This window comes from Pan troglodytes, chromosome 15 (assembly GCF_028858775.2).
Source record: "Pan troglodytes isolate AG18354 chromosome 15, NHGRI_mPanTro3-v2.0_pri, whole genome shotgun sequence".
NCBI lineage: Eukaryota > Metazoa > Chordata > Mammalia > Primates > Hominidae > Pan > Pan troglodytes.
The window spans coordinates 80,391,980-80,406,065 of record NC_072413.2 but is presented as its reverse complement, the minus strand read 5'-3'; the positions used below and the strand labels follow the sequence as shown (position 1 = coordinate 80,406,065).

Sequence of the window (14,086 nt, the reverse complement as noted above, 5' to 3'; positions counted from 1 at the left end):
GGCACCCACCCCTAGACACTACTGCGGGGCTGGAGCCCATAGCACTTGCCCTGGCTCCTGCACCTGCCCATCTGTGTGCTCTCTCTCCTGCAAGAGGTTTGAGCTCACAGCAGTCTAACAGAGAGCCACACCCCTGTCACACACACTGTGAGGGGGGCCAGGAAACTCTCTTGTCTCACTATAACAAAAGACATGTTGGTTAATGAGAGAAAAGTATAATAAACATATTTGTTTTACATGACATGGGATACTTCAGGGATAAAGACCCAAAGACTCAGGGAAGAGTGTCCATTTTTATGCTAGTATTTGATAAAGAATGGACAGCAGTGTAAAAATGCAATTAGACAAAGGGTGTATAATCTAATAGTAATAGACAGAAGAGGGAAAGCTAATAAGGTAAGGCCTGTCTGTTCAGATTCTTCTTATTCAACCTGTAGCATTCCTTCCTCCTGGGTATGGGCCAAGACTCTGCTGGAATGAGGGCCTTGAAGGGAAAAAGTAGAGAGACCTTTCTAGGTTTTATGGCTTGTTTTGAGAGACGGGTTCTAGTTTCTATGACCCATCTAGGGGAAGTGGAATTCTGATTTCTATGAACTGTTTCAGAGGAGAAAGGGACAGGAGACAGGAGGATTGGAGAAGATGAGACAGACCTTGCTCCTGAGGCTTTCCCATCTCCTTTAGTTCAAAGTACTCAACATGCCTAAGTGCCATACTTTGGAGTATCATGTTCTAAGCCCCAACACAGGCAGATGATCTACAGACTGCTTTAACCACTGTACTTTTTAACTCACCTGTGTCATCTGCTGCTCTATTTTTCCCACATTCACTTACCTACTAACAGTGAGGCTCTATCACTCTAGATATTTTTCAGAAATTATTGTTTCTGAATTTTTAGAAAGACACAGAATTCAGGAAAGCTTCTCAAGCTTCAGCCTCTTCTGTGGTGTGTGTATAGTCTTCTAAAATAGGGTGGCTTTTCTAACTGAGATGTCCTAAATCTGTTCCCCACCCTTATTGTGGTCTAAGACTTCACCTTCCTTAGTCTCTGATGGAGACTATACTGTTGGATTTTGATTTCGCTCCTACAGCAGTTTCTCCTCTGTATGAGACCCTGGCCTAGAAAGGAGCTCTAGAAAGGCAACTCAAAGACATTAGAATATTCTAGACTCTTCAGTCCTTAACACATGCCCTTGCACTCACCCAGCAGTGGAGAAGACAAACCCCTTCTTTCAGAGCTGCTAGTCTAAAATTCCCCCCATCTCATTACTTCCCTCTACTCCCTTAGCCCACACCTACCACTAGCATACCTGTTAATTATCTCCACTTTCTTCTTTTAGTTTCTTATTTATTTGTGTTTTTAAAGAGTCAGTACCTCACTGTGTTGTCCAGGATGGAGTGCACTGGCTATTCACCAGTGCAGTCCCTGTACTAATCAGCATGGTGGTTCTGACCTGCTCTGTTTTCTACGTAGGCCAGTTCCCCACTCTTCAGGCAACCTGGGGCATCCTCACTCCCAGGAAGTCACCAAATTGATGGCAATCTTAGTGGAGGCACTTGATCTGCAGAGTGCACTACAGCCCAGATCTGTAAAGCTCAAGCCATCCTTCTGCCTCAGTCTTCTGAGCAGCTGTGACTACAGGGAAGTGGGGAGGGAGGGGACAGGGGGCCCCTCACCCAATTCCACTTTCTTGAATTTGTGAATTATCAGGGATGCTAACAAAAATTCTTTGCTTGACCAAACTTTAATCAGGCTCTTGGCCCATCTGTGAACTCCCTTGTAGAATCCAGTTTTGTAGAATCCAGTTTTAAAGAATCCCATTAGGTGTGTTTAGCTAGAATCCTCCTAGTGAGTACTCCCCACCCTGGATATCCGATCAGGTTCCTCATGTTCCACCATCCCCCAGCTGATGTCTGATCACACAGGCCTATCTTGTAACAGAAAGAATTCTGTTAGGTAGGCTTAGCTAAAATCCTCCTTCCTCGTGATGTTTTGTCTTCGTAATTTTTTTATCTGCTGATTCCCACTCCATTAATTGACATTAAATTCTCACTTGTCCATGCTGTATTTGGAACTGAACCCAGTCTGTCTTCACTACTGCAAAATTCATTTGTGGTGGTCCTTATGTCTATCATAGGGGTCCTGAATTAAGTCTGCCTTGCCATGCTTTAGCAAATATCATTGAATATTTTTTTCTCATAAGTAACTCATCACCATATTTTGTTCTAAATATTGTTGTTTTGACATCTATAGCTGTTCTGTTGGTTTTTATGTGGCAGCTCTTAAGTGACTGAAGAAACAGTTCTGGGACTGTTGTCATTGTCAAGGCTAAGGGACAACTTCTCATTTGCTCACTGAAAGTTCACTGAAAATCACTGACAAAGAGGCAGATTAACAGGAGAAAGCATATGTAAATGTGTGATCATAGCTTTATGTGACATGGGAGCCTTCAGAATGAATACTCCAAAATACAGGGAAAATTGTCCATTTTTACACTTAGGCTTAACAAACTATTGACAACAATATAGAAATACAATTGAACAAAAAGGGTATGATCTAATGCCAATAGACTGAGTGGGGAAACCCAGCAAGGCCCATTTGTGTAGACACTTTTTTAGCATCTCTGAGCCTGCATTTGTTCCTTCTGGGTATGGGACAGGATCCTCTCTGGAATGGGGGCTTATGACTCCCATTCAAACAAGGTAGGTCAGATAACTTCTTTATGGCCAGTTGTTTACACAGAAAGGTGAGGGGGAAATTAGAGTAACATTTTTAGTTTTCATGGCTGGCTTTGGGGAAAAGGAACTCAGTTTCTATGGCTAGCCTTGGAGGAGAATTGAACCGAGAGACAGGAGTGCAGGAAAAGATCAGAGAAAAACTATTGCTTCTGAGGCTTTTATTTTGGGGTGTTGTTTTCTGAGTCCTAACATCATCTTCCCAGAATCTTTGCCTTCCTTTCATTCTTTGTCTCTTGTCATTCATTCTTCTCAGAACAGCCAGTGTGATGTCTTAACAAATAAATAAAATAAGGTTTATGTTATTTTCTTGCTTAGCTTTTCCAGTAGTTTCTTCTCACTTTAGACCAAAATAAATAAATGAGCATGTTTTTCAAAAACCCAATCATCATTCCATAAGCTATAAAACCATCCTTGATCTAGCCCTTATCTACTTTTCAAACCTCACTTATTTTACTTCTTTCTGTTTAAACATGCTAAGTTTGCTCCTGGCTCGGAAACTATGCACTTATTTCTTTGGGCAAATGTTTTCCTGCTTTGAGAGAGGAAAAAAAATTTCTCTACCATCTTAGGTTTTGAAATTGTAGTCATGGATTAAATCGACAGAAGACAAATTAAGAGAAAAGTCATACACATTTAATTGCTTTTATTTTACACACATGGGGACTACACAGAAAGAAAGACAAAACCCAAAGAAGCAGTTGGACTGGGAGCTTATATACCATTCTAACAAAGGGATATAAATTGTGAACAAGTGACTAGACAAAGAAGGGTGGGAACTGGACTTCCAGGGATGGTAAATTGTGGGCAGATGACCAGGAAATATATGATAGAAAAAAGTTGCTTAATAAAGCTTGTTATGCAGACTCACTTTGGTGTCATATCCTGTGATAAGAATCCTCTTCAGTGATTAAGAATATCCTTCTCACAGCACTGGAGAGGGGAATACCTTTGCAAATGGAAATTTGTCACCTTTACAAAGGTAAATGTATGCCCTTTTAGACAGAAAGTGAGAGAGCAGAGCATTTTGTGTCCGCTGTTTCTCAATTGCCCTTCACACAAAATAATCCTTATGCCAAAGTAGCATATTTTGGGGTGGCATATTCTGCTCCCCTTCAACTACCCCAGCATTTTCAGGTCTGACTCCTTTTTATTCAAAACTCATTTTAAATGTTGTCTCCTGATCCTCTGAAGGAGCATCCCGTGCCCCCCTCTTCATCATAGTAGACTCCGTTACTCTTTTTACAGTAATTTTCACTATCAGTAATTGTCTTACTTGTATTAAGTTGGTGCAAAAGTAACTGCGGGTTTTGCCATTGTTTCAAAGGAAAAACCACAATTACTTTTGCACTAACCTAATATTTTGGTTTCATTCTTTATTGTCTAGCTGCTCTGTGCAAGCAAGGAAATTGTGTGCATGATTTATAACCTCAACTTCAACGCCTAGAAAAATATATGGCACATAATAGGGGCTCAAAAATATCATTTAATTAATAACAAATATTGCTATAACAACACTGATTGCTTAATTATCCTGATCTCTCATTGAAATGCTTAGGGCCAAACATTGCTCTTCTTGCATTATAATAAAAAGTAATTCCTACTCTCATCCCTAGTCCTCCTTTTAGTTTTTTAAATCAACTTTTCTTAGACTATCACAAGGCTATAACAAAGAACAAAAGGAAGGCCAAAGGACACAATCTATGATGACTTTAGCTCCATAGGGGGAAAAATAAAAATGGGCTGTCTTCAGAATTGCTGAACAGATGTCAAACCCATTTGCTACTTCACAAATCATTGTAAAGGATAATTAGATTCCATTGCTCCTCCAACAAGGTGACACAAAGAAAGATGATACTAGTTTCCAAAGAGGGGGCTTTTTCATAACCAAACAACTGAGAATTGCTACTTGAGAGGTCACTATCAGATTAAGGATCATAATATCAAGGCTGAGTCTAGAAGATAATTTGGGACATCTCCATGGCCTGGCCAGAACAAAAAGGACTAGTGGGAAAAAGAAAATATGTATATATATAAACAAAACTATCTACATCTGCTGAGTATTTTTTATCATACATATAAAGAAAATAAAAGCAGCTCTCCACTTTCTTACAAAACATGTTCCTGAAAATGTACCTGAAAGTGGAGTATCTGAAAGGCTAAATAGAAATGTAATTTTATAAGAAAATAGGTGATGGAAATGGAGGCTTTTTTGCAAGATTGCCTAGCAGTGTGACAAAATACTTATTTACTCCTTTTACGGGTCCTTTCCAGCTCCTTGTTTTCTAGCAACTCCCAGCATAGAGAGAAGAAACTTTGCAAAGGCCAGGGGCTACACCCAGGTAAACATCTACATGCTCCCAAAGAGATAGTCATTCTGACAGCTGAGAGCATCCATCCAACCACAAACAGCTGCTACTTCAATGAAGACTTAACTTACGCAACTGTGAAATATCTCATAATCGTCATTACTCTGCTAATGTATATTCACACACACACACACATGTTATTATGTGAAAGGAATTTTAATTGTGAAAACGAATAAAGGGAAAAACATAAACCATGCAAAAGTTGAACACTTACAGTAAAACAAGTTAGTAAATCAGTAAACTGTAATAATTGTTCGTGTAAATAAAAAACATCTTTGATATATATGTTGCACATATATATCAAAGAAGAATACAATGTTATTTCTGGAAAAAATATGATATCACCAGTGGGTCCTGCAAACTAAGCATGAGCCCTACCATGTTTTTTCTGTTAACTTTGGAAAGCCAGTTTCCTAGAAGCATTAATCACATGCTTTATTATGTTCAAGAAGTCACCATTTATAGAATAAATGCAACTATACCTGTTTCCTCATCTGGAAGCAATGTCTACAGCCATTTTAGCTTTTAGTTGTGGGTAGGAGGGTTCTAGCATCTAGTGGGTATTGGCCAGGGATACTGCTACATTGTATAGGACAGTACCACAACAAAGAATTTTCTTTTCCAAAAGGCTGAGAGAACCCAAGTTAACAAACTTTGCTCGACACTTAAGAGAGATAGATGATAACAGATTGATTGATAGATTATATTCTTCTGTTAAATAATGAAAACAAAAACTCTCTTTAAAGCCTCAAACAGAATGCCAAGTAATATATTATTAGAATATTAACACTGTCAGTTTGAAAAAAAAGACTCAGAAATGCACAACTTGGCATTATTTTACTCTGGGGAAGTTCTCCACATTCATATGCCAAAAGCAATTACCGTATTCCTGATTGCTAATTAGACTGGCACAGGTTTCAACTTATCTACAGATGGCAACTTAAATAATAGCTAATTTTTAAGCTACGTTTTGAATTTTGTAGGTTTCAATTTAAATATTTAAAGCTATGAGATCATCTGTTAATGTATTCACTATAACAATGAGCACAATTCTGTCATATACCAGGCTTGGACATATGGAAGAACAAGACTGGTTTCCCAAGCCACATGTAAAAATCATTCACATTTCTGGAAAGCCTACCCTACACTGAGACTCACATTGAGTTGAGAGAAGTATGCATCTGAGAAATATTTCACTCACCCACCCCCCAGAGAACCCCTGCCACATACGTGTTCCAGTAATAAGAACAAGAACCCCAGACTAGAAGTCAGATATCTTTCATTTTGGCCTCCTACTTTTTATTAGTTAGGTGATAATGATCAGTCCCAGAGTCACTGATGCCTCAGTTTATCCATCTGTAGAATGAATGGTTTAAAACCGTTTTGTACCTTTATTCATCAAGGCCCCCTCTGAGAATGTTATCAAAGCTTGTACTCTCCTCCCCCAAAATGAACATATTCATTGCATACATTTTCAAGATATTTCTTAAAGCCTGTTTATGAACTCACTAGGAATCAACTGATCACTAGTTAACAGCCTCAGTATTAGACTAGGTTCTTATGCTGTTAGCAATTTTGAAAAAAGTTTTAGCTAGAAAATATAGAGAAGTAGAAAGAAAGAGCCTTCTTACCTGTGGCCATCCTGGCTATGGATCATTGTTCTACACAAAACCACATGGGAGCATCAGCAAAGGATACTGTAAAAAGAATGGAGATAGGCTATCTCTACTTCAAATTTCAAAGAGCAATAACAAAAACAACCTTTACAATTCTACTGTTTAAAACCTTTCTCATTAGAATTGAAAGCTTGTCCCTAGTCTCAGAATAAAGCATTTGGGAACTTTAGGGATTTGTATATGATTTTTTAAAATATTACATTGGAAAGAATACAAAATGAAATAGATATCATAGATGAATAACTTCTAATTGTTTTAACAGGGTACAAATACCTTTATTAGAGTAACAAGGGAAAAGTTACACCGGGCAGTTTTGTGTTATAATTATGAAAGAGTTACTCTTGAGTAATATAAGAAAGAGATAACAAAAAGATCTGATTCAATAAGAATTATTCTGATGTTAAGAATACAAAGCAGACTTCTCATGTGGCTGCAGTTGCAACAGAAAGTCAACTCAACAGGCTTCAATTTCTATGATTTCACTTCTCTCTACGGTCTGAGCTAAAAAAAAAAAGAAAGAAAGAAAAAAGAAAAGAAAAGCCTATTTCACAGACAATGTAGAGACAGGTAGAAACTTCCTTGATGTATCAAATTTTTAAACTTAAGCACAGGTGCGATCGCCAGGTGCATGCTCCAGGTGCACATACATCTTTGTTAATATCCACAGAATGTCAAGCCTTTCTTTCAGTCTGATTGGGCAAATTTAGAACACATGTTTTCTCTTCACTATGAACGGTTTATGGGTTCAGACTAATCATCTATAGCATATAGATATTGGGAGATCATTCACAATGTGTACGAAAAACTGTTAGCCACATATGTGCAGAGGCTATGATTTGGTTATTATTAACTTAAATTAAAAGCAACTTAGCAAAATTCTGTGCCAGTTCTGCTCCAAATACACTGCTTGCTTTTCTCTTCAGAATAATAAACAACATATTAACAATTAAAGGAATGGTGTGACAGTCATTCCTAAAACCTGCTTTCAATAATCTTAACAATCACTATGTTCTCCCTGCATCTCATTAGCAAAATAGACTTCAGTTAAGAATCCCAAAACTTGGTGCATTACAAAGGAAGAAGTGTTTAATCCATGGATTAGCAAAATTTTTTGTAAAGGACCAGAGAGTGAATGTTTCACTTCACAGGCCACATGGTCTCTGTTTTATATTCATTTTATTTAAAATCAACTCATTAATAATGTAAAAAAAAACTTCTTAGGTCATAGGCTGTACTAAAACAGGTCTAAGGCTAAATGTGATTGATGGGCTATTGTTTATCTATCTGGTAGGAAACACAAGATTAAGTTCAATTGAAAGACTGAATGCAGCAAAGTATGATGTAACATTCATTTCATATTCCTCAGCTGATGAATCTGAAGTAGGGTGATCAACCATCTAGGCTTGTCCAGGACTGGGGTTTTTCCAGAATGTTGGGCTTCTAGTAATAAATCCAAGAAAGTCTCTGACCGATCTGGATGATTGGTCATTGATATGGTTTGGCTGTTTACCCACCAAAATCTCATCTTGGATTGTAATCTCCATAATCTCCACATGTTGTGGGAGGGAGTTGGTGGGAGGTAATTGAATCATGGGGGCAGGTTCCCCCATGCTGTTCTTGTGATAGTGAGCGAGTCTCAGGGGATCTGATGGTTTCCTAAGCATCTGGCATTTCCCCTGCTGGAACTCATTCTCTCTACTGCTGCCCTGTGAAGAGGTGCCTTCCTCCATGTCTGTAAGTTTCCTGAGGCCTTCTCAGCCATGAAGAATGTGAGTCAATTAAGCCTCTTTTCTTTATAAATTACCCAGTCTAGGTATCTCTTCATAGCAATGTGGGAACAGACTAATACAGTCATCCTAATAAATTATGCAAATGAGGGAAGTAAAATTCTTAAACAAGGAGGCCAAAAGAAAGCAGTCACTTCATGGCTTGACCATCTAACTGAAAAGTAGGAAAAAGACTGAGATGGGTGGGGTTAGAAGGCTAGTGGATTGAATCCTTATAACCAAATAAAGGTGAAATTAAACTCCACTGCTTGTTAACAACTCCCTAGTTGTTAACTTTTAACAACTCCCTGGTTGTTAAAAACCATTCATTTTTCTATGTTTAGCAAAAGCTGGGAAAATAAGGGGTACAGAAGTCATACAAAGTAGTGAGAGTCAAAAGAAACCAAACAGGCCATGTTAAGACTGGAAAACAACAACACAAACATTTACTCAGAAGAGCAGCTTGAAATTTCCATTTAAACTAGTCAACAAACAAGAAAGGTTGTGCAATCACATCAACGCTATCCCCAGGTGCTGCTTATTCCATTTTGCTCTACAGTCTCTTTTGTTATTTTTTTTCTTCCTATTGAATGTCACTGGCAAGAAGTCAAAGAGTCCATTCCAGGTTTCGGTTGCTGAAGCAGTGAAGCAGATGGTGTCAGAAGCCAATGCAGGAGGGAAATACAGATCACACACAGCTTAGTTTATTTGAGACTTAAAAAAGATCTCATTAGGTCAGTGGTTAGAGCAGGGTGATAGAGAAGGAGTTCTTAGAAACCCCATGTCTTATTCTGTGGAGACCATTTCAAGACTTAGTTATGATAATTTCTTTTTTCTTTTTTTCTTTTTGAGATGGAGTTTTGCTCTTGTCACCCAGGCTGGAGTGCAACGGCCTGATCTCAGCTCACTGCAACCTCTGCCGCCTGGGTTCAAGCAATTCTTCCTCACCCTCCCGAGTAGCTGGAATTACTTACAGGCATGCATCACCACACTTGGCTAAGTTTTGTACTATTAGTAGAGACAGGGTTTCACCATGTTGGCTACGCTGGTCTCGAACTCCTGACCTCAGGTGATCGATCCGCTCACCCCAGTCTCCCAAAGTGCTTGGATTGTAGGCATGAGCCACCACGTCTGGCCAGTTATGATAATTTCAGTACAATACTGAAACAAGGTCAATAGATTTGAAAAGATCAATGTTCAAAGCAACACTAAGTGGCAGAACAGTAATCTCAACTTGCATGAGAGCAGCAAATGGCTTAACATAGGAGTGGTCAAGAGAGGCAGCAAGATGCATTGGAATATCCAAGTAGAGAAGAAACTACGAGGGAAAAAAGAACTTTGCATAAATCTCGAAATGGCATTTTTGTATTTCCATGTACGCAATATATTATTCATGAAGTATAAAACATCTCACATGGTCTCACTTATTTGCACAGTTTCCTCAAGAGGCCTTTTGGAAAGAAATCTTGACACCCATTTCACAGACAGCAGGATTTAATTATTTCCCCAAAGTCACATCTTGAAAAAGTGCTGACATTGGGACATAATCTGTTTCCCTGAACTCCAAAACAATCCACTCTAGAAGAGCATGGAATAAAGAGAAGCACAAATCAGTTACTAGCCTGGGAAATATATTAATAGACCCGACGTTAAACATTGGAATTATTATAGCTAACAGAATGAGAAAGAAAAAGATGCCAGATGTCACTTAGGATAGAACTCTAAGGGTAGGATTAAAATGTGAATGTAGCTAAGTAAAATTCCTTAAGGAATTATAGTAGAGAAGCCACCAATCCAATAGCACATTGTTTAAAAACCTCCATCCAACTAGGGCACGAGGTGCATGCTGTCCAATACACCTAATATACGAAAATGCGTGAAAACCGTTCTGAGTTGAGGAAACAGCATCAGCAGGATAGTTATGCACCTTGTAGGCTTCTGACCTACATTTAGCACGTGTGCTGCCAACTCGGTTCCCCAGATGTCAGTGGGGAGTGCTGAGCATGAAGCAGCAGGCAATGTCCTAGGAAATCAGCCAGAGACCAGTCCAAGAGGGTCAACCCCTCTGGAAAAACTTTAAAGGGCCTACCTTCTCTTGGGAACTCTTGAAGAAACTGGTGCCTCAGTGCAAAGCAGAAAGTGTCTTTCCTTTCCACAAATTTATTTATCTATCTAGGCTAAACTCATGGCATCAAGCAGCACAAAGAAAGCATTATTTAAGAAGTATTTAGGGAGCAACCAATCCCTAACTACTGCTAAATAGTGGTTACTCCCTAAACACTACCTTAATATGGGTTACTTAATTTAAGTTACTTAATATAACCTAAATAGTGGTCACTCTCTAAATACTCCCTAAATACTGCTTTTTTGTGTGCTGCTTGATGTCATGATAAGTATTACAAGTGCTAAAGGAAAGAAGGAGAGACCCTTCCTGATGCTTAGAGTCTAATGATGTGCTGGTAAAAGCTTAACTGCCTACCTGGAGGACAAGCTGTGAATTGTACCATTTGTTGATTAGCCATCTGTAAATAATCCTACCATGACCAATTTCAACCTATCAACGTGATGCAAAACACCTTTAAAAATTTGTGAAACTATAGTAATTATGCACTAGTAGGAGCAGTATTCAGTGCACTACTGCTTAAAATTTATGCCTAAAGAGGTAAAAATGTAGGAAAAGTAGTTCTGATTCTCATGTATGTGTAAATGCAGGCATGTATGGGTATGAGAGTCTGAGTGTGTGTGGGTGGGTGGGGGTAGCATACAACTACAAACTGGATAATCAAATTGAGCCATCCCACTCTAGCCTGTGCATAGATAGTGGTGGAAAAGCGCCCTTTTTGCTCTACACTCAGGCAGATCTCCAGGCATTCAAAGCACTTGCTTATCTGGTCCAGCAGCCTGAACTGCCCCACTCTTCCTGAGCAGAGATTGTGATGCAACAGAGCCCTCTCTGCTCCATGCCCAGGCAGATCTCCAGGCATTTAAAGCACTATTCTCCTAGATTAGCAGCCTTTGCCACCCTACCCTTCCTATGCAGATTGTGGTACAGTGGGCCCTCTGTAGTTCATCCCTATGTATATCTCCAGGCATCTGGAGCACCCACCCCACTGAATTAGGAGTTTAGGCCACCCACTTCCCCCATGCAGAGAATTTGCAGTCAAGGAAGTTTCGCAGTTCCATGCCTAGGCACACCTCTGGACAACTGATTTCCCACTGGATTCTCCCACTGGATTCTCCCTTAGTGGCTAGGGCTTTTGCCTGCCATCAAGGGACCTATAGGTTAGTCTCCTCAGGCTGGTCCTGTATAACTTTCCCTCTGACCCTCCCACCTGTCAGGGATGAGCAGGGAGCTCAGACCACTGTGCACTCCATGGTTCAGCCCATTACCTGAGACAATAAAGAGCTTCTCCCAGTAAACAAGGATCAAAGGTATACCCGGTCACATTGGCCACAGTCAGACCTTACCCATAAGTGTTATCTACTGGCTTGTAGGTCAAACTGCATAACCCAGCAGGTAGGTCAAACCAGCTGAAACATATCCACAGGGCTACAGAAACAAAGCTGAAAGACTCTATGCAACATTCCCCACATTCACACCCCCTGGGAATGGGGAGAAAGGGGAAGGGAAAGGAGAAAAAACACACACAATGGTATTACAGAGAAAAAGAAAAAAAAATTCTACCCACATTAAAATAATTACAAAAGTTAGTGTTAGCACCTTCATGTTAGAAGGAACTAGCACAAGAATTCCGGCATCATGAAAAATCTGAATGTAGTGACACCGCCAAAGGACTATACTCAATCTCCAGCAATGGTCTCTAACCAAAATCAAAACTCAGAAATGACAGACAAAATAATTCAAGGCATGGATTACAAGGAAGCTCAATGAGATCCAAGATAAGGCTAAAAATCAACACAATGAAGCTTCTCAATCAATCGAGGAAATAAAGGAAAACATAAACATTCTAGAAACATATCAATCAGAGATTCTGAAATTGAAAAACTCACATAAGAAATTTCAAAATACAGTTGAAAGTTTTATCAATAGAATGGACCAAACAGAAGAAAAACATTCAGTGCTTGAAGCCAGTCTTTCAAACTAATCCAGTCAGACAAAAATAAAGAAAAACAATTTTTCAAAATGAACAAGGTCCTTGAGAAATAAAGGATTATGTAAAGCAACCAAATTTATAAATTATTGACACTCGTGAGAGGGAAGGAAAAAAAGTAAGCAACCTGGAAAACATATTCAAAGAAATAAATCAAGAAAACTTCCTTAATCTTGCTAGAGAGGTAGACATCCAGATACAGGAAACCTAGAGGACACCTGTGAGATACAAAATGAACATCATCAAGGTATATAGTCACCAGATGGTTCAAGGTCAATGCCAAAGAAAAAAGTCTTAAAGGCAGCTAGAAGACAATGTCAGATTACATACAAAGGAAACCCCATCAGGCTAACAACAGATTTCTCATCAGATACTTTATAAGCCAGAAGGGATTGGGGGTCTATTTTGAGCATTTTTAAAGAAAAGACATTCCAACCAAGAAATTTCATAGCCCACCAAACTAAGATTCATAAGTGAAAAAGAAATAAATATTTTCTAGTCAAGCAAGTGCTAAGGGAATTTGTTACCACTAGATCAGCCTTACAAGAGATTCTTAAAGGAATTCTAAACATGAAAATGAAAGAACATATCAATATTAACGTAATATAACAGGTCTAAATTCCTCATCTAAAAGACATAGAATTGCACGATGGATTTAAAAAATCCATCTGCTGTATTGAAGAGACCAATCTCGCACATAAGACACATAGGCTCAAAGAAAGGGGCTGAAGAAATATCTACCACCCATATGGAAAACAAAAAAGAGTAGGGGTCACTAGTCTTATATCATTAAAAAACACTTAAATCAACATCAATGAAAAAGGACAAAGAAAAGCATTCCATAATGATGAAGAATTTGATTTAACAAGAAAACTTAAGTAACCTACAAATATATGCACCCAACATTGGAGCCCCCAGATTTGCAACATAACTACATCTAGACCTACAAAAAGAATTAATGACACAGTAATAGCTGAGGGCTTCAATACCTCACTGATAGTGTTAGACAGATCATTGAGGCAGACAAGTAACAGACAAATTCTGGACTTAAATATCACATTTGACCAATTGGATCTAATAGATATTTACAGGATACTGCACACAACAAGCACAGAATATACCTTCTTCTTATCTGCACATGGAACATACTGTAAGAATAACCACATACGCAACCATAAAGCAACTCTCAATGATTTTTTTAAAGAGCGAAATTATACCAACCATACTTTTAGAATAAAATAGAATAAAAGCAGAAATCAACACCAAGAATCTCTCCCAAAACCACACAATTACATGGAAATTAAACAACATGCTTCTAACTGACTTCTGGGTAAACAATAAAATTAAGGCAGAAATCAAAAATATCTGTGAAATAAATGAAAACAAAGACACAACATACCACAATCTCTGGGATGCAGCAAAAGCAGCAT

At 38.7% G+C, this 14,086-nt stretch overlaps 1 long non-coding RNA gene across 1 annotated transcript; it reads right to left on the bottom strand.

Moving 5' to 3' along the window:
* Positions 1 to 2,834: 2,834 nt before the first annotated feature.
* LOC107968321 (uncharacterized) lies at positions 2,835 to 11,404 on the bottom strand. The gene is made up of 3 exons (XR_001709418.2): positions 10,634 to 11,404; positions 6,734 to 6,799; positions 2,835 to 3,006 (listed from the first exon to the last, which is right to left on the bottom strand). It is a non-coding gene; the product is annotated as an uncharacterized LOC107968321 (long non-coding RNA).
* Between the last annotated feature and the right edge of the window lie 2,682 nt (positions 11,405 to 14,086).